The sequence below is a fragment of the Anas platyrhynchos genome, chromosome 4 (genome assembly GCF_047663525.1).
Source record: "Anas platyrhynchos isolate ZD024472 breed Pekin duck chromosome 4, IASCAAS_PekinDuck_T2T, whole genome shotgun sequence".
NCBI classification, from domain to species: Eukaryota; Metazoa; Chordata; class Aves; order Anseriformes; family Anatidae; genus Anas; species Anas platyrhynchos.
In genome coordinates, this window is record NC_092590.1 from 44,090,579 (window position 1) to 44,112,351 (window position 21,773).

At 37.4% G+C, this 21,773-nt stretch overlaps 1 protein-coding gene across 2 annotated transcripts in view; it reads right to left on the reverse strand.

Moving 5' to 3' along the window:
* Window positions 1-17,603, reverse strand: part of JADE1 (jade family PHD finger 1) — a 107,428-nt gene extending 89,825 nt beyond the window's left edge. The window contains exon 1 of one of the 2 annotated variants that reach the window (XM_038179065.2): window positions 17,382-17,603. The gene's annotated coding sequence lies outside the window, so the exon portion shown is untranslated. The remainder of the gene's footprint in view (window positions 1-17,381) is intronic. The other variant, XM_038179059.2, reaches the window with a different exon arrangement.
* Window positions 17,604-21,773: the final 4,170 nt, after the last annotated feature.

Below are 21,773 nucleotides of genomic sequence, written 5' to 3' on the forward strand. Positions count from 1 at the left end.
TGTGTACACACGGACATATGTATGATAATATACATACAGAACCCACAGAGCTTCCAAGTGTAGATTATGTGAAGCACTTATGTACATTACTGTGATTCTTTTTTTCTCCATGTCACAAGCCTAGATACCAGAGACTTTCATTCTGCAAAGACAGGACACTCCGTTTGATCAGGACATTCACTTCCTAAATATCTCCCCCTCAAAATTTGCACTGTCTAAAAACAAAATCAAAATGGAATCAAATTGTACTCCTGCCTGCTTTCCAACCAGAGGGTGCCAGTCCAGCTTGCTGGCAAAAGCTTAGCAGGTGTAAGACATCTGTTGCAGCTGGCAGTGTTTTATATGCTGCTGCATGACTGCAGTTATACTTAAACCCATCTTTCTCAACCTCCTCCCTGTGCCTAGGTAGGGACTGACAAGAAAAGTAAGCTAGAATCTTAGATAGTATATCGCTAACTATAAGAGATTTTTATTAAAGCATGTGAACTGCAACAATAAAGCATCTTAATGATTGAAGATAGAATCAGGTTACTACTTGCACCAGCAAAAAGGATCAGGTCTCTGTCATGCAGTTCCTGCTGCTGCAGAAGCAATCAGTAACCAAAGGAAAAGGTAATAAAGGCAATTGAGTAGCTTTAAAAATATCAAAATCCAAGAGAATCCTAAATTCTGATCCCACAGCACAACACAACCTTTACAGCTACAAACGCTGCTGTGGCTTTTACTAAAATCAGACTGTTTTCAACTGTAGTTATCATTGGGAGTACCATATATTTAGAAGAATTGCAAACCATTAACTCTAGGCCTACCAATCTCTGTGGGTTCATCCTAGATGTGCTGCTGGTTTGCAAACCCTGCAAACCAGCAGGGTTTCTTTTTCAAACCCTGGAGAGAAAGAAAGCTCACAACTTAGAATAATGTTTTTAAGAATTCCAGAAACCATTTACAAGAACAGTTGAGCAGTGCTGTAACACAGTCTTATTTGTAAGACACACACAAGTTCCTCTTTTGAAGTAAGGAGTTTAAACAAACAGATTCTGAATTGTCCCTTTTTTAAGGGCTTAGAGATTTATTTCAATGAGAAGCACAAGCATATGTTTGTTCATTCTGGCTAACAAGATCAGAACCTTCTCTTCTATCTTTCTTTGGAGTTCAAGGACTCCTCCTTCATTGCATGACATTAAAAGCCTTCACAACTGATTCTGAATGCATGAAGAAGAGCAGCTATGAAGTTTTTGGCCCAAACCAGGAACAGTTCCTACTGAACCTGGATGGTGGTAAGGGGAAACAAAATGGAACACAACCACCACACATACACAAACCTCAACAAAGTTATCTCTGTAAAAATAAAATAAAAATATTACACAAAGTTGTATCATTTATTTTTTTCCAGGAGACTACTTAGGAGAGAACACTGAAAGCATATTGGAGATAGGTGAAACTTACAGAAGCATAGGGCATTTATTTTCACCTTCTGTCACCCCAATTATGAGTGATTTTTGTTTTGACTGAAGTTTTAATCTAAGTGAAGGTTGAAGAAGAACATTAATCAACCATCATCCCTATCCCTTCCTTTAAAAGAATTTAGAAGTTTTCCATTTCCCTTCCTATTCTGAAGTGAAGAAAATAGGAAAATCCTCTCTTAAATCAAGCTTTTCAACTAGGGCTTCTTACCAGTTGCCTACAGCTCTTTCCTAAAAAAAGAGCAGGAGGAAAAAAAATCAGGGTTTTGTATAGTTTTGAGAGAGTATCTTCCCTGTCCTTCGCCTATTACTTATTAAGAAAGAGCTTCTCAACCAGATTTTCAAGTGATTTAGAACAGTTAACCACATGCATTCATTCATTCATTCACTCAGCCAATTGCTAATGGAGCTACAGTCACTTAAAAGAGCTGAAAATCTGACTCCCCATGCCTTTTACCTTTGAAGTTCTTGATAAAGGGGTCCTTTTTATGGAGTTGAGGCATGGAATTATTGCTGTATCACTACCATTTTGTCTTCATGCTGGGCTTCTGCAAACCAGCTCTACCCTGTACTGTGGCTGTATTTTCTGTCATCTTGTCATTCTTCATGTGACTTGACATGCATCATCTTCTTGCATTATTAATCCAGGAATGCAGGGCAAGAAGTTTAGCTGGTGAAAGATTTCTGCCTTTTTCTGGGCCTGTAAAAGGCCACTGTATAAGCAGAGAAAGCAAACCAAAAAGTATCCCAAGGATGAGTTTCATTTCCCTCAGTCAAAATACATAATCATTCCCATTCAACATGAGTACAGTTTAAACATACAAAATGCCACAAAAATGCATAGAAAACTGTAACACATACTCACTATTAGCAGTAAACGATGAAAAACATCTGTGTATGAGGATACATGACATGAAACACAAGGAGTCATGTAAACAATGCTCTCTGATTTACCCTAATACTATGAATTGCAGGGTGAAGACTTTTAGTCAGATGGCCTCTAGCGACAGCCCTGTTGCCAAGGAAGCAAACACACAAACTTTTCTTTGATAAAGACATGATACAGTCTATGTCATAAAAAGAACCACCTTTTTGCCTATATGGCACAGAATGTTTCTATTCATCATTGTCTTATGCATGCAAAATTACAAAAGCTTTGATAGTTTCAGTCTCACTTGCACTAGTACCCACTTTGGGTGGGTAAATTTACCTAAACAGAGAGAATGATGGGCACCAAAACTTGAATGAGACTTATATAAGGAGTTCCCAATGAACCATGCCTCCAAAAGGAGCACAATAAGCTCACAAATCTGTCTTTATTTTCACATGATATATAAAACATGAAGATAGCAACAATAAATCTTCTGACAGAAAAAAGTAAACATAGCAGTTGATTCAACCCATTTGCATCTTTACTTTCAGAAAAAAGAAAAAAAAAAAAAGAGGGATTTCTCAGACACAGCACAGCAACATTTGAGGGAGACATAACAGTACTAAAAAACAAAAGATGGAACGAATAAAAGCAAAAGCTCAATGCCACCCAGATCCTTTGCACTTCGCAGTTAACGAGACTGTAACTGCTCAACTGCAATTTCACCAAAGAGCAGAGACTGTCAAAGCTGTACACAGTGATAATTCTTGGGATCTTTAATGACAAATTGCCTTGCAAAACATGGAACAACACGCACTGAAGTATCACAAAGTAACAAAGAAAACCAAACACGAGTAGCCAGCCTACTAGAACGAAAAACAATTAGCCAGATGAAAAGACCTTCACGGATATTGCAAGCACATGAGAAGGAGAGGAGAGTACAACTATGCAGGTTTACAGCTTCCTACTGGAAGGACACCACTGTGCTCTGCAGGATCATACAACTGTACATGCTGCACCACATTTTTGAAAGCTAAGTCTAGTCTAAATTTTGCACCTTCTAGATCCAAAAACAGAGTTGATCCATCACCATGAAAAGTAAAGATTTCCCAACTTCTGCTCTTTTCCACCAACATCTGCATCATGGGCTCTTCAGATTTCCAAGTATACTTTTTTCTTGCATACTACAACAAAAATCCGGAGGCATTTTGAAGAATTTTATTCTGTAAATGCTCATACAAATAAAACTTCTAAACATCCGTTTAAGCACCCTAAAACTGTTAAAAAAAAAAAAAAAAAAAAAAAAAAAAAGCTATGTTCTGTAACACCCTGTGTCAAACTACTATCCACCAATGTCAATCAGTTTTAAAAGGCCAGCAGTAAGCTTTTTCTTTTTTATAGCACAAAGGTTTTTTCGTAATAATTAAGAATTGCATGTCCTTGAGAATAATTTTGGAAATTTTTCATAATCAAATAGCAAAACACAATCTTGGACATACTTGTGCGAGTAAGGGCTGAACATATAAAAATAACCACACACAAAAGAAAGGATGGGAAGTAGGAAATGATATTTCACGGGAGAATGACCAAGCACAGAGCAGCTAGGACAGGCTGGTATCAAGCTTTGCTTTAGTACTAAGGGTGGGGTCAAGAGAAACATCAACCAACAAGGAGGGACTCCGGACGACAGCTAAAAGCAGGTATCAAACCAAACAGGCACAGAGCTTTAGAATCACTTCAGCGCGCAATAGCGCAGAGAGATAAGAACAAGGGAACAGACCATCTTCTGGTATTTGAACAGTACTGGAAGCCAAATTACCCCTCAGAACTACCATTCCTTTGGCTGTAGAAACAAATGTTCCTCCCATCACCTACAGTACACAGTCACGAGTTACCAAGAAAACAGTACAGTCTCTTCTACCTTACGTGGCAAACCAGAGCTCTGTTCTACACCATCGCTTGATTTTTTTTTTCCATAAATGCCTCAACCTCAGCTAGATTCATTGAGATACACAAATAAGTCAATGCAACAATAAAACCTTTGTTTAAATGATGGGGTGCAGATTCAAGAATAAACCAAGCATAACATTTAAAGTAACAGAGCTGATTTATCAACCACTGACAAACCTACTCAGGAAAGTTTCATGTAGGACAAGAGCTACTATTCCTCTATTTTTGAAGTACTATAGCAAAGATACACATACAATTTTGGATTCAATTGCAATTTCCCTCAGCAGACAGCTAGCATTTGCCTAGAATAGTAGCATCCTCCACTTTTTTGTGAGGAAGCACCACTGCTGGGTGTTGATCATTCTGGATATAGTTACTGGGAAAGGTGACAATGAGTACTTTGGAAGATCTATAAACGTCATGTTTCTTTCACACTACATCAATGGCTAAAATGGTGGACCGAAACTCTCTTCACTAGATCAGGGAGATCATTAAATCCTACTGTGACAGCACTTCCAGTCGCTCACTTCCTTCTAAAACAAATTAAGTTTGTTTTAGAACAAACTATTAAGTTTTGGTGTGGGCACGACTCTTTACCCGAAGAGTCTCAACTGAGAGGAAGGACTCAGAAGCCACTGCTAGAAATTCATGCTTGAGTCACTGACCCATCCTGAGCAAAACCAAGTGGATTCTCAAAACAAAATATTTATGGGAAGAGTTTTAAAACTCCAAATTGTAAAACTCTCTCTGCTTACGCGCTGTGCTGAAAAAAGACTTGGCACATGTTTCTCATTAACTGTACTAAAGCAGCTCAATTTCCCTAGAAATCCCCAGTTTCTCCTCTGAAACAGGGTAATCTAGAAGGCCCCTAATTTTAGCTCTTCAGTCAGAAAGGGTAGCACATGCATAAGTAGTGCTAAGTGAATGCTGCTGAAATGTCTATGATTATGTGGAACGCTAAAGCAAATTAGCTTTCCTGGCATTTACAACATCATTAAAATCTTCAGAATAATGTCTAAAAGCAAGGAAGTCTCATAGATATTTGTATAATTCATCTCACACATGCAGCATTCGCATAGCCATCTTAAACATCTGTCAGTGAAGTCAAGTGACACAGGGTTTTCTGAGAGCCCAGTCACATAAGTCATTTCAAACTGGCCATATTAATACCACCACCACTAAAAAGAAAGAGAAAAAGTAAACAAAAGAAAACCAAACAAAAAAACACAACAACAAACCCCGCCAATATGCTGTCTACCAGCTAACTGTAAGCCAACATTTGCACATTTGCAGAATAACCCCAGAATCTAGACACCAACAGTTTTTTAAATTTGTTACTACTTCTGAACAGGAAGTAGAATGGGCCAAATATATTACATAGTTTATCTAACACTCTTTATAACAAATGTCATATTTAGAAAAGTCGTGCTGTATGCTTTCCTGATTTTCTCGTTTTCAGGCAGATTAAATTACTTTCGAATTGTTTGCTTGTTTGTTGAGAACAGCTTTCGAGATGAGGTAATTAAAGGAAACCTATCAATTTAGTATATATTTTCAAGTTAATAATGTTGACATACTGTTCAAATAAACCTCCAATTTACTACAATCTGTTTTTAGACAAGCCCTCCATTTTAACCTCCAAATGGAAGGAAAACTAAGTGACTTCCCTCATCTCACTTAATAGAGAACATATGTTCAAAGATAATACTGAAGGCTTGTTCTGAGAAGCCCTGTTCCTCCTCCGACAGAGATGCAGTGAGCTTGCACAGTAACACTGATATGTAATGAAAGTACAGGCTGCCATAAATCTAATGCACTGTAGAGGTCACTTCAGAAAAAAGAAAAAAAAAAAAAGATGCTGATTGAAGAAGCACCAGCTAAACTAACCTCATATACACATACACAAACAACAGCACCTTGATAACAGATAGGGGGAAAAAAAGTGGAAAAAACAAACAGGTAAATCTCCAGTCAGCTGTAAGGTCAGAATGAGAGCCCTCTCAATCCTAAATCTTCCGGGAGGGAAGGGGGAAGTAGCCAAGGGACAGAGAAAGGATGGGAAGAAGGGGTCTCTACTATCACAAGTGTCACAAAGCTTGAGAAGCAGCTCTGAAATAGAATGAAATTTTAAATCTTTACATTACAAACTCTCTGGAATAATTCCAGATGGAAATGCTACAGTAAAATCAACAGTAAATATTTATAAAATAAATGAAAATTATGTATATTATTTTTATTTGATAGCTGGTACAAAGGATGCCATAGTCAATTGCTACTCCAGGTTTAATCATTTTAACATACAAAAGAAGGTTACACCTGCAAAGACCACCGTACTTCCCACTGGAAAAGTCAGTAATAAAACTCCCATTCCTTCAATCCCAGTCCATTCTTTGTCTGTTCCACCATACCTATGAACAAGATGACATTTTAAACCACACCAAGAACCAAAGCAATGCCGCTTCACGCTACTGGTATTTCACAAAAATACCAGTATATAAAATACCAAATGACCACGAGACCACTAAGATGGGGGCTCAGCACAATCACTAGCATCCAGTTATCCACCACCAGACATTATTAACATGTAGCTGCAGATTTATCTGATCTTAAAGTCAGGCCACATCAAACCTTTCATGTTCCACCATATCAAACAATGACAAGAATCACTGAACAATTCTTTAACACAATTCCTCAGTCTTCTTTGACATGCTCTGTGTCATAGGTGCTTGCCTAAAAACCAGTAGGTGCCAGTTGCCCTAATATCAAAAAGCAACAAATCTACATGGTCATGTGAGGAACCTGAGAGCTACATCCTCTGAGGGTTCTGCACAAATCATTCATTCATCTCACAAGCATGCAGAGTTATGTTCCACAGCATATGCTTTTGTCCTTCCTTGTATCTACACCTGACGGCCAGCACCAATTGCACAGATATCCCAAATCCTGAAAACCTGCAATGAGTAAGGGTAAGCAAGTAGATCATAAATGAGTCATAGGCTGCACTGCATAACAGTCACCTAGCCATCCTGAGCAAATAAATAAATAAAAATAAAAAACAAACAAGCCCGCACACAAACATTTTGCAAAGTGCTGGGCATAGCTACATAGCTGCATAAGCTTTTCAGAGCGAACAGGGAAGCTATCCTTAAACCACAGAATTCCTGTGTATATATCTGCATAAATCATAAGGAAGAACCCATTCTTTGGTAAGCCCTTAATACATTTCCACTCATCAGGACACGAGACATTAGTACTCTAGTGGACACTAGTGTTTTCTCTGCTTTGCCAGCTCTCTGTGGACACTCAGTCTGTGACACAGTCGTGGTGGAGTAGCATTTGACTTTTAAAATTTGTTCATTTTCGAACAGACCAAAATCCTTTTCCTTACTTATACCCGTGAAAAAAAAAAAAAAAAAAAAAAAAAAAAAAAAGAGATCCCAAATTGCAGGGGTTTTCCTTGTTATTTGTTTTTGGTTGGTTGGCTTCCGTAGGTATTTTCTGTAAAAAATATCCCAGGCAGCACTGCATATGCTGTTGACAGAAGCCCCACCTTAAAATGCTGGCAGCACTGCCCCTGGCTTTACAAGGGACTGTGGTGCACATTTCAAAGGTAAGGGTGACAAATTCAACCTTTTGTACCTAAGCCTATGTCTAGATACCAAAACATGGACATAAACATCTACATACATGGTTTGATTTCCAGAAGACCCAAAGTCTTTTCTAGCCGAGGGGCTCCCTAACATGCACCCACAGCTAGACTGTAAATGGTTTGATTTTTAGAAGTGCATGTGCAAACCACTTCCATTTAATGCAGTGGGAGCTGCTGTGGAACTCCAGCTTATAAACCTAAATAGTTACCATGGATCTCCAGCTTATAAACCTAAATAGTTACCAAGGGTTTTACTCGAAATCATGGGACATTCTCTGGAAGAGGTGTGGTTTTTATTGTTGTTTGTTTTTGCACAGCCTACCAGTGTCTGAAAATAACAGAAAAAGTGTATGAGTTAAGTCAACCATGAGAAGTGGTTTTGTTTATTTTTCTTAGGTTTGGCAAGTAAAATAAATACTATTCTAGAACAAAAGACAGCACTTGAGCTTTCCTTCCAAGAAATAATTATATTTGCAAAACAATATCAGGAGAAAGATCTTTTTACTCAATAGGTAAAGTAAATTGGACAGTCGTACAGTCTCAAAACCTCTCTTTGCTCAAGATCTGAACTCCTACTGCCTGCTGCTGTTCCCATGCACATCCTAAATATTTATAAGACAGAAAGAATGGCAAAGGTTAGGGAATCCTAAGCATGGACATCACAAAAAAGAAGACACTTCAGTTGTGTTTAACTTGTGTTTTAAACAGAAGAACCCAAAGCTTCTACAGCATATTACACACAAACCCTTGCTCCAGGACAGATTTCATGCCAGATGCAGATCACAAGAAAGGAGATGCCTAACCAACCCCTTCTGCAGTAATAACCAAAGCTGCAGTCTATATGAATTGTGCCTACTCAGACCAATTCCTCAACCACATAAATCTTGATGCTTAAGAGACAGCATAAGACAGACAAGCAATCCTGAACTCCCTCTGAGAAAGCTGCTATGAAAACAGAGGTTCAGAAATGAAGCATTCCACATCCTTTATTCCACATTCCTAGCCAAACGTTTTATGCATCTATCTGAAAGGTTACAACCTAAAATTTAGAAATTAGACTACAGAAATGAAAGCCTGCTGACTAACAGTTTACAAAAGCAGCTTATCTGTGTATTCCAAACGGCACTTGCAGTTTCTAAAGAGTCTTGCAATCATGGTTTGCTTTTTTCATGTTCAGGCACATTGCAAAATAATTTAACATCTAGGGTGTTTTAGTCTGTCTCATTGCTTGGAAATCCTCACAGACTGATGTACAATCAGTTGTCTAGGCTCAGAAGGAAAGCTACCAATACTCGGGTATGGAGGAGATTAACCACAGAAATTTCTCCCATCAGGATGACTTCCTAAAGAGGGAATCTGTAACCGCAGCTGATTTGTGAGAGACATTTCTTCAAAAACACAAAATTATGTACCATTAAACAAGAGCCCAAAGAGTTCCACAAACATGAAATCTTGATAAATACATGAGGTAGAAAAATAATATTTTAAAATATTTTGTAAATAGTATAAAGAAATTGCAGATCAGTTTAAAATAGAGTTTCTGTAAAGCACCTTAGGAAGTTACAGCTCAAAAAACAATTACTGAGTTTTTTTCCTCATCTGTTTGAGAGAGATTTTTGCTTTAACAGAACTATTTCCAGGCTGTCCCTATAAAATGGATCCGCCTGACATTGGGAGATTTTACACAGCTCAAGGCAAACAAGGTTAGGAGTAAGAGAGAAATTCTGCCAGCTTCAGCTGCCACTGTATGCAAGTTGAGAAGCTATTTACTCTGTTGTTTTGAACACTTGAAGGTTTGTAGGGATAAAATCCTGGCAGTCAGCAATTCAGCTGCAGATATTTTACATATATGAGTCCTTATTTATATTCTACCCCTGACACAAAGTAAGCAACAGAAAACATGAAGTGAGCTGTAGGCAAACAGTACTCTGTCCGCAGAGGTCACGTACAGACAAGCCCATCTCCATTATCAGGAGGACTAAACAAGTGTTCTTTGAATCCTTCACACTCGTAGAGAGATCCCAGGTCCTCTTACTGCCAGAGTCAAGTGTTCCCAGGATCCAAGAGCTTGCTCTTCGGGAGCTGGTCGTATACTAACTCCAGGAAGTTGCAGAGCACTGTTCCAAATCCTGTTTATGCCAAATGGCGTGGTGTAACTTCAGAGACTTAAGGAGTACTTTCAGTTCTCTTGAGAGTGCTGTTGTTTCACCAAGGATTCTTTTCATTGTTCTCTGGATACCTGAATGTATTCTAATTACAATCTGAAGTTCAAATAAATTAATTGAGAGATAAAAGATGTTTATTTCTATTTATAATGCATTTGTGTGTACAGACATTTTAATTAGTTATGTCAGACTATTTATTTTGTACACATAAATATGTCAACATTTTAAGCAGCATAATTAAGGTGAGAATTATTTTGTTCTTATTTGATACATTTTCATTCATTAAGGGAAATTAAAAAAAAAGACACCAATACAGTCTTGGAGGATCTGGGGCCCAGTGCTTACAGATGCCTGTTAGAGAATACTGTATTTTATAACTAGTAGTCAAAATGTTAATTTAGATACTCCAGAAGAGACACAAAGTAAACCTACAGCTGATAATCAGATCTAAATTTTCAATAAGTGCCAGTATAATGCAAAGTACACTTTTCAAATGCTGTTTACATCCTACTGTTTGCCACCTACACACTGTCTTTTAGCTGACCATCAGGAAATATTTGAACATGAAAGCTTGCAGTGCTCTTTTGAAAGCTGACTAATAGTGATTATTAGGAATTATCAATATTATTCATTCCAACATTTGGCAAAAAAAAAAAAAAAAAATCACATTTTCATTTTAAAAAATAACAAAAATGAGGAATAAGTTATAAGCTTTAGCTTAGGTGTCCCTATCATTCTTTTCTGCACAATACTGAAACGGGCTTGACTCTCCCCATCCCTTCTGTACTTGCTGTTAAAGCAAAGCTGCTGGATCAGCTCGGCTGCAGGCTCCTCTGACTTGGATATCCAACAAGACCTCACATCCTTTTGGAATGAGGCCCGCTTGCCTTTCTCATTTTACCAGCCCTAATATAACCACAAGGTTATTCTCCACTCTCAAACTAAGATTTGGCCCTTCAACACTTTGTGTCACGCTAAGTAAGCCATTCCTCTTTAACAAGATTACCCTTTGATTACCTCTTTGGAAGGCAATAGATCAATCGATATTAATAAAATCATTTAGACAGAGGCTTTAGTATCCAAATGTATGTATTCCAAATTGAATTTCACTTTTACCTTTAAGTTCTTTAATATTTTTAGTAAGCAGTCTGTAGAAGTGAGTAGCTTGTTAAGTGCCAATTGCTTCATTACAAAATATTAATCACCTTTATGGTTTCTTTATACCAGTGCCTCAGTAAAACTGATTTAAAATGTGGACAGCAGGATTAGAAAGGAATGATTTTCTATAGCTTTCTATAGCACTCATAACTGGCTTCTCGCAGGTCTATGACAGTACTAATCTGACAGAAAAGATCAGGGCATTCATACCACTGCTGCCACCTACAGATTATCGAATAACTACTGAGAGTTGAACTGACACTACCACATTTCCCCAGTGAGAACGCTGATAGATAGGCAGGCAGGGGAGATGGACTGTATTTTCATGAAGCTCACAGAAATCAAGTATCTTGAAGGCTGATCTCCCTCATCAGCTTCAGGTGAAATTTATTAATGGGTTTAAAAGTTGTTAAAGGAGGCACAGACACCAAGAGATTACACACAGTGTCATTTGAAAAACAAGGCTTGCTCTGTTTACTTTATTATCACATATATGCCCTGCAATAGGTTTCATCAGATGGATTATTATAACATCACACTGCAACATTTTTCCAATAGTACTTACTTGGAAAGGCAAAACAGAGCCTTGTCAAGTGAATCTGACCCAGCAAACCAAAGAATCTCACAGGGCTCTATTCAACAAACAAGGACAACTTTTGAATTCCTTAGAGTAAGGAATCAAATTCCCTTCAGCAGGATTATTCAAAATACTGCATGCTGACTGTCCTGCAGGTATTTGCTGTTGCACCCTTAGCAGACAGAAACATTACAGATTTCTACTTGTTTGTTATCCCACTTGTTATCCTAGGTCAAATACTATTGCAGGCAGGTAAAATTGGCTTTTTCAGATTCCTCAACTTCAAGCATCACTTAAACAAATAAATAAATCTAAAAAGTGTAGAAAACCACAAGTTGTGCAAAAATGTTGCTAGGACAAAGGTGGCATGTACCTAATTAACTGGAGTAAAGTGCACCAGTCACCAGTGGTGACACTGGATTTAACAGATCTTTCTCAGGCATGGAATGTAGCTCTTCTTAAAGAGAGTAAAATAGCCTTCCCAACAGTTTCTGGTCTCTATCTTCTCTTTATAATTTGAACCCAGCAGGAATTACTTTCTACCCTAAACCCAGATTACTCTGGGATGTTTTACCAGGAACTATTATGTTCTTGTACCAGTAGTATTATCCTACTTCTGAAAATCATCCACATACACTTAGCACAGTTTTAAGTGAATAAACACAAGAATCAAGTACTGAGTCCAAAAAACATCCTCCTTCATTTCCTTTAGGACTCCTAGTGGTACCAGTCCTTTACACCTCCCTTCTTGTTTTCCTCTTTCTGAGCAGTCGTTGCACTTCTCTGAGCCACAGAAAGCTGCCAGGCAGCTGTTGGTTCTGCAGAAAGCTGTAAAGCTTGTGGACAGCAGTGTCCAGTGACCCTAGGCATTACTCTGAGCCAGACATGCCCATACCTTGTAGCATGAGGCAGTTGAGTCTTAACCTTTTCACTGAGCTTCCTTCCACTGTTTTGAAGTGTGCAAGCGGTGCCATCTTAACACAGTTCTGAAGGCTGCTTGAGAAATCTGACATTTATTAAATTCCTGGTGCAGATTCCAATTAGTTTATTTCACTTTCTTAACTGACAGCACCTGGCCTTCTGGTGAACCTTTTCAGAAGGTTAGGTAAGCTTCACCTAGCCCTTTCCTGAAGAAACTACTTCATGCCTTTGCTGTGAAAGGAAGCTTCAGCAGTCAAGGATTCAAATTTTGTCCCATTACCAATTGTACTGTAGTCATTTATCAGTGATACATCTAATGAGGTCAGTGTAACTCAGCATAATGTACTCCTAAATATATTTAATATTGATTTCCTCCACTTCACTGGCAGACTAATGCTGGAGAGACCTCCAAAACACTAATTCATTTTCCAGGTACTTTCCTCTTCCTGAGGTTGATTCCAACAGAAAGACTAAGAAAATTTAATCTATCATCTCAAAAATGTATTCTGTATCCAGATGCTCTACTGTTTGCCTCTTGGTATCCTCTGTCACTTTCTTCACACTATAAAACCTGGCTCCAGGCTCCTTACAGCTATTTGCTTTGACATTAAGCTCTCTGTTCAGCACTTGCCTCGCCTTTCAGGTGTTTCCAGTGAAGAGTCTACTTTTCCTCAGTGGCAGGCCAAATCTGTCCTCATCCAGTTGACTGTGAGGACACTTAAAGCTCAGAACTGCTTTCCTCAAATACTCACAGAAGTGTTTTTCCCAGGAAACCTTATCATTAATTCCATAGTTTCTGGCTAAAACATGTCAGCTAGCATCTGTTCACAAGCCTGCACAAAACACACTCCCTATTTTTTACAGATGGTATTTTGTTCCTTTTATCAGCCTTTGTATGAGATTACACATTTTCATCAAGTTTCAACAAAATGTTCAAGTAGGCTGAAATACATTGGTCAGTTTTTCTCAGACACAATAGCAACATAACTGGGAAGAATCTTTCCTACAAAACATCCCGATCCCTATGTATATTACAACCCAATTTAAGGTTTGGTTTCCTATAAGGCTATTAAATGGTACACACACACAAACACAAAAAAAAAAAATCACTTGCACATATTATTTTTTTCATCCCAGAAAGGAACTCCAGAATAGAAAGGGATCATTCAGAAACAGCAATACTAGCCCGCAGTTTTCTCTAAGTATAGTGATAAGCATGACTTAATTTTGAGTACCGAAGATAAAATTTCCAGTCAGGAAACACAGACAACCAAATCAACAGTAATGCCAATTTTGATGTTCTTTATGCATGTTATATTTTCTGTATCATTTGATGTGTTAAGATAAAATATGAATTAGAAATACAGAGTCAGTGCAACCAAAGCAGCTTTCTGAACCCTTCCTCTTCTACTTTTTCAAGCGTACATCACTAACTACATGTTAAATTATGTATCTTTAATATAAACTAGGAGTTTTCTCTCCTTGTCTACTAATTCCAGTGTATTTAATTAGTCACATTGATAGAGGCTTGGCTGCACAGGAAATGTGGATTGGTCTTAATGAGAAAGCAATAAGCTTCCAAAGCTCTCTAATAAATTGTTCTGAAAGCACGCTCTGCTTTTCCCCAAATGTCTATCCTTAAACCTCTTCCCAGCCTCTTTTAGCTGCACTCTCCTTCCATCTTATAGCTTACTCTTAAATATTTCCAAAATGATCTCCTAGTAAAAAAGCACAGTCTAATATTTCACAGGTGCACTCATGCTCTCTAGGGTAAATGTATCACCCTGTCATCACCATGGTCAACACATTCCTCACAATCACATTATCAGCTGCTTGTGTTGTTTCTGTCCTTATGGGGTGGTTGGGAACGCACTGAACTGCCGTGTGAAAGATTTCCAGGTGCAAGGTTATAGCTTTGCATCTGTTTTTCTTCTCGTGAGAGTTTTTTCTCCAATCTTTATAGGATTTCCATGTGCCCTTATTATGTTATCACTAGCATATGAAATATACACAGCCTTTTTAAAATGGACTTAATACTGTACAGAATGAAAGCAACATTGGATTACAAGATTAAGGTGATTTTACCAGGATTTCATTAATACAAACAGTATAAATAAATTAGTCCAGTCCTATATGTCACTATGATTATGCTACCCACCATTCTCACCTATCCTTCACTGCCTTTTAACTTGCAGTTACTTATCTCCAAAACATCCTTTACTTAAAAGCTGAGAGCTATCTTTATTTTAAATAGGTGTAAAACATAATCATCACTTAGACAAGTCTGTACAGAAATTGCCAAATGACTTCTAACAACAACAGCAGTTCTAAGTTTCATTAAAAAAAAAAAAAAATAGGGAGAGAGAAAAGAAGAACTCCAGAACTTTCGTGGCAGTTGGGTCCACATATGGACCTTTCAAGACAGGAAACAAAAGATCTATTCATAATTGAATTTTAGGGAAGACGCATCTGCACTCAGATGTGCATTGCCTCACACATGTCAGACTATTTTAACTCTGGAAAACTCAAAGCACACTGGAAATCCTGTAATGCTCTCATGGAAAATATGACTTCATAAGCAGTGATTCGTATTTTCCATAGCTACATACCTGGGTACATTAGGGTTTTTGCTTTGGCTACCAAACTCATAAGGATTTGCACATCAATTTTGCTGATTATATATTAACTTTATCGTCTCAAGAGACATCATGGCCAAAAGACTTCCTCTGGTCCACCCACCAGGAATACCTGTGTATGCAGATGTACAGCTCTTCTGTATCTGACTCCAAGACTGCATGTTCCCTGCTAGTCCAGGAGAGTTTAACCTATCCCAAAGCACAATCCCAGCAGTAGACTAATACTTTTCTAGATTACAATGAATGAGGGAGTATGACACTGCAAGTACAGGTGCAGAACTAGGCTATTAAGTCTCATTACACAGTAGGGACAGTCATCACAGAAGATTAAGACTGAAAACTTGAAGCGTAGTAAAAGAGAAAAAATGATAATAAACTAACAGCAATATATTCACATACCTTTTACTTCCAAACCCTATGCATTTCACCTGATGTAAAGCAAAGGGACTTTTATTCCACCTGAATCTACTTTTAAAGGGTTCCTTCCTATCCATTTCAGCACTAACTGCAAATTTCCATAATTAAATAGATAAATGGATCTTCAATGACATATAATTAGGCTTTGTCACTGATTTTTGTATTTATTTTTTTTAACCAGCACATCACAGTCTGTCCATTTACTTCTCCTACCTGTAACACATAGTTTGTTTAATGATATTCTTTCTTCATTGCATAAGTAGGCGAGTATAAAGCATTGGCCTTCTCTAATATCTCCAAGGACTTTCATTTTACAGAGTTGATTCACATACTTAAGCTTAAAGGTGAAAATTCTGAAATTATCTTGTAAGCAGCCCAGATTTTGAGGGGCTGAACAACCAATCAAATTCTTTTGAAAAGTCAATGCATACTTTAAACTCACTCCAGTGAATATAGGAGACATGCTTATGATTTATTTGTAGGTAGCAATCCTTGCATCTCTTGTCACTCAGCTAAACAGCACAAGCATTTTTAGTAGCTGTTACATTACAAAACAAGACTCAATTAGAATTAGATCATGCCAAAACTGGAGTCCAGAAGATTTACACTCTGCCAGATTGCATATGATACTCCTGTTACAGCTAACACACAAGCCAAGTTCCAAAGAATACAATCATAGAAAATGTTCTGAAATCCTATAATATTAACCCGGATCTGGATTTCAGACTGTGCTATTGCTCCCTGACAAACAGCTTACTGTTACAATACCAATTGTGCAGCTTTTAAATTAGACTAAATGATCATATTTTTACTACAGTTTAGGGAAAACCTCCTAGGAAGCCTTAGCCACTGAAAAGGAGAGAAAGGCTTTATCCACAGAGATTTATTTTCTCCCAGGACAGGTACAGCTTGATCAGTACTCAGTATCACTGAAAAAGACACTTAACTTATGAAAAATAGATACAATAGCCAAAAAATAAATAAAGATTATTTAAGTGCAATTATGAATTTTAACTACAAAAGCATTTTGGAGACTCCTCAATATTACAATAATTTGAAACAAAAAAGTAAAAAGGACTACGTTCTGAATGGAAATGCTTCTAATAACAAAATCAAACTTGAACAAATGTATTAATTTAGTTACAAATTAAGAAAAAATCTAAAATGAAAGTACTATAAACTTAAGAAGAATACACTATGTATATAGGAATATTACAATAAAGCAGTTAAATGTTTACATGGAATTAATATTAACTTCAACAACGGGCTTTGGAATAGCTTTCCAAAGGACACATAAGTAATATTAAAACCCACTTTCTGTTTTTTTGTGGCTACAATCCGTTACAGAATATTTTCTAGCAATATAATCACAAACAAAACCTCTTAGAGAACAATTTTGTTCATTTTGCCCTTGTTTCCTCATCAGAACAAGGACGCTGAGCTCTGACAGTGAGAAGCACAGTAACAGGCAAGTGATATTTAGTTCTCCTCAACTGACCAGTGAGTATCTTCACCATGTACCACATTGCATTCTTAACAAGCACAACTTCACTCTCACACACAAAATAACTTACCACGTTCTGAAGAAAAAAAAACGAGACCTCACATTACACTGTTTTGTATGAAACTAAGCTACGTTGATTTTGAGCTGTTCAGGAGAGGCTCTTGTTTCTGTTATCCATTTGCTTGAAACTCTGCTGAGTAGATCAGCAATCCCAAGAAAATAACCAAAAGACCAAGCCTATCCTCTCAAAAATACTAAATAAAGCTAGGTAATATACTAACTATGTAGAAAGAAAGGGCAGTGCAGGTAAGCAAGTAGTCTCTGAAGCCAGTCAGTAATACAAGGACACAGCAGAAGTTGGGTCATTAAGGTTTCAGATGTGTCTCACCTGTGTTGAGCTGGGAGCTGTCTCTGGGAAAGGCTGTAGGTTTACCAGCAAGCTCCTAAGGGAAAAGTCTGGGACAAGCTAGAGGTAGCTTCTAGATAAGGTATCGCAAAATGAGGTTGTTATATTTGTCTGAGCCAGTTTTTGTTTAGTGAACAAGCTCCTTGGACGAATTTGATTTGGAAGGGGCCAAGTTAGTTCTCTGAGATATGGGACAGGGCCTGAATGGGTGGATATGCTGGGTTCAAGCTGGGTTACAAGCCAGCTCTAGGAACGTACACTTTAGGGAACCTGCTCTCTGTGGGCCTAAGGCTCAGTGGGAGTTTTGCTGGGTTATAGGAAAGCACGTGGTAAGGGGAGTTTCAAAGTGACACAGAACTGCTGTATAGGATCTGGAGGTCTGTTGTGCTGGAGTTAGAAGCAATGAGTAGGAAGATCTTTCAGCTAGGGAGCAGAGAATGCTTGTGGTAGGTTGCAGAGAGTACCTTGGAGGGAAAGCACTAGGTGTCTGGGGAGGTATTACTTAAGACAAAGAAAAACATCCTTTGTAAACTGCTCCAGTCCTCAAGGGGGGCATAGTCTGGAGGCACTTGAGCTCATTCCAAACTGAAATTCAGGGGTTTGGGAATACAACTTGATTCTGTGTTTCTGCACCTGTCCTTGCACTACTATTATCTTTTTTTTTTTTTTTTTTTTTTTTTTTTATGGAAGCTCTTCTGTTACTTGCATCTCTTAGCTCTCTGTTGTCCCAGATAACAGAAAACAGGTGATATTCTTGATAATTAATAGCTGTGTACCAAAAATACAGTCCCCAGTCACAGTGAAACTGACTATTCTGTATTACACGGGGAATTACATTCTTGAGTTAGATACTTCAAGTTAGGTGGTAAAAACACCTTTGTTTTTGAAGCTCCTTTTCCCTTTACTTCCCTGCTCCAGCTACTGTTTCCTGTATAGCAGCACCATGAAACAACCATCAGGAAGCTTTCCACTGCTGCAGATATGTTTCTGTAAAAATCCGTAAGGCTGTAATAGTGTGTTATTGCCAGCATATCATCAGCAGTTATATATATGTTTGTAGTTCAATTTATGAAAAATGTTTGTTTCATAAACTATTGCTATAAAATCATCTCAAGGTATTACTGTTATTGCTTTCATTTCTGAGAAATACTTTGCTGTGCAGACAAACCAGCAATAGAAACCAAAGGCAGTAAGTTCAACATGAAGTTGAAACAGAATAATACGTGTTTACTAATATGCCAATTTAATTCTGGGTGGGCTTGCAGCTCACTTTTGTCAGTAAGTTTGAAAAAAAAAAAAAAAAACAACTTGGATTTAGAGATTAATTCAGAAAAAGGAATATTTAATTATATTTCAATATAGTTTGACTTTTTTTTTTTTTTTAAAGATTGATAACTATAAAGCTTAACTGCTACAGATGAAGCTAACTATTTGATGTGCTCTACACATTAAACTTTCTTTGCAACAGACAGCACTATATCCATTTGCCAGGACAAATCATACACATCATGTACTCCAGGGTCAGAAGTGGCTTAGATACTAAAACATTCTCAAATCAGTAGAAGTGGTCATTCTGGCTCGCTAGGGAGGTACTTCAGTAGAAAACAGGCACACTTGCTGATGATAACATGGTAACTACACTGTGACTAAAAAATAAGTAATCTTCAGGATTGTCAGTTTGTCAGCCATGAGCATTTTTTTTTTCAAGGAAGTTCTTATAATTATGTCAGGAAAAAAAAGTCATTTCTATGGATCAGGTCACATATGACTTTTGCTAAGGTTCTTACCTATGAAGTGAGAATCAGAAAACGTTTGTAACTCTCCAAATAGCCATGTATGTTAATATAATTCTTTTATATTATGTTTTTCATTGTCTGTAAATACTATTTTTATCAATAACTTAAATTCATCCAAAATTGGCATAAATTTATAATCTCATGGGCATGTAGGCCCTTGCAGTAAACTTCTGTGGATAACAGATAATTTATGTATGCTTCTAAATCTACAGAATTTTAGTCTAGGTAGAAAAGCTGCCTAAATCGTACCAGGATTTCTCTGAGAATGAAAAAGCAAAGATACACTTGTAAAGTACACTTGTCCACATTTCACTGAAGAGGTTGAGGGGAACTATAGAGGAGAAAAAAACAGCAACACTTCAGACTTCTGAGAATACAACATCCCCTGTAATGCACACAATAGCAACAAACAATCTCTGAAGCTATGACCTCAAAAAAATTACAGAGCTTCTTCATGACACAGTGCAAAGGGCAAAATAACTGTATTTTCTGGCTATTTTTTTCAGTAAAAAGGGAAGTGTTTCAATGCTTTAATGAAAATTAAAAAGAAAAATATTTCCTGGGGAAATAAACACTCCTCTTTCATTCTTTTAACTACATTTTATGGTTGTAAAAACCTAAAATCTTAGTCCTGTAAGAGTTTATCTCATCTTGATTTCTGTTAAAAATTGAATTATAGCAATATATTTGCATTTCTAAACTAATTTCCATTACATTGTGTGTGATATTCATAAATAACGTTTCACACGGTTTTATCTAGGAAATTCATATACTCATATAGTGCACGTACTGCTTGGCAGACTGAGGATTGTTTACTATTGGGTGTTTGTATGACAATCTCAAGTGATGAACAACAATGAAAAACTGTGAAAGCTTAGATTTTACTAGCAGTCCAAGGAAAACTCAAGTAAAAATTTGATACATGAACAATGGTGACAGGATGGATGGATGGATGATGGACAGAAAGATATTTGATGCTAGTCAGGAAATAATATTTTGGTTTTCTGTTGAGGACTGGCAGTGGTTCAGGACTGTACCAAACAAAAAGAATAGAAAAAATGGTCTGGGTTCTAAGATGGTTTGGGGATTTATTCTAAGTATGCAACAGAGTACTAGCTATGATAAGCTTGGAAGAAACTAAGAGTTGCAAGGCACGATTTGAATTAGAATAGACTACTAATTGGTTTATAAAAGGTGAGAGACCGTCACAAATAGGATACAGCTGGCCTTTAATGGCACTCTGATGCCAGTCAACATTTGAAATGATGAGAGGTCAACATAAGCAGGTTTCCAACATTGTCTCTAAGGAAATTTAAGAAGTTTGTATTTATTAATTCATTTACAAGTGACATAGATGGTTAGCAGACCAGTGACTCTACAACACCTCCTTTGTATGCCACAAAGACACTTCGCAACATTTTAAACACTAGAAATTTCTTGCATATCCTGATCAAGTCACAGTGACGCACAGTAACTGTCAGTCACTAGGTCACAAACTGTCTGACATTAACTCTTGGGAAGTTGGCAGTCCTCTGTACTGACTCACTTTTTTTTTTTTTTTTTTTAATTGGAGATGATATATTTCTTACACAGCTATTTATTTTGAGATAATTACATAGATGATGTCTCTGTAATTACAAGGCGTTTCTTTTATTTTCCCCAGAAATGTTCATAGTTTTGCTAGTGGCACCAGGAAAATACTCACTACACTGTAGTCAAACAAATTCAATGTCCCTAGTAAACTCACCTACCACTGCACATGTGAGTAGCCCTGATGAAATTAATGGACTTACCTTTGCAGTAAGAGATAGGCACACGCTATTTACCAAATAGTACAGTGTCTGAATCACCCAACGGATAGATCTTTACTTTTGGATGCCCCACACTAGACAGCATGTTACACATGCTAATCTTATTTATCTCTGTGAAAATATGAGAGGAAAAATACTGTTTTATGAGCAAATGACACAGCAATGCAGAGATTCAAGTACCTGACCAGAAAATGTTAACGCTGGACTCAGCCACAAACACAGTAATGCTCCCAGGTTGACGTGGGAAAACTGGGAGGAAACATACACAAAAAAACATCCATGATTCTCTAACATGGTGTTCTGTCAGAGATGGAAAGTTTTCCACACACTAAAGGAGTTGAAAATCCATTGTTTTTTCATGGCTGCTCTAAGATTTATGTAGATCATGGAAGAGCCATATTGATCCCACTGGGGATCAATATCAATGGGGATTGGGGCCCTCAGCAGCT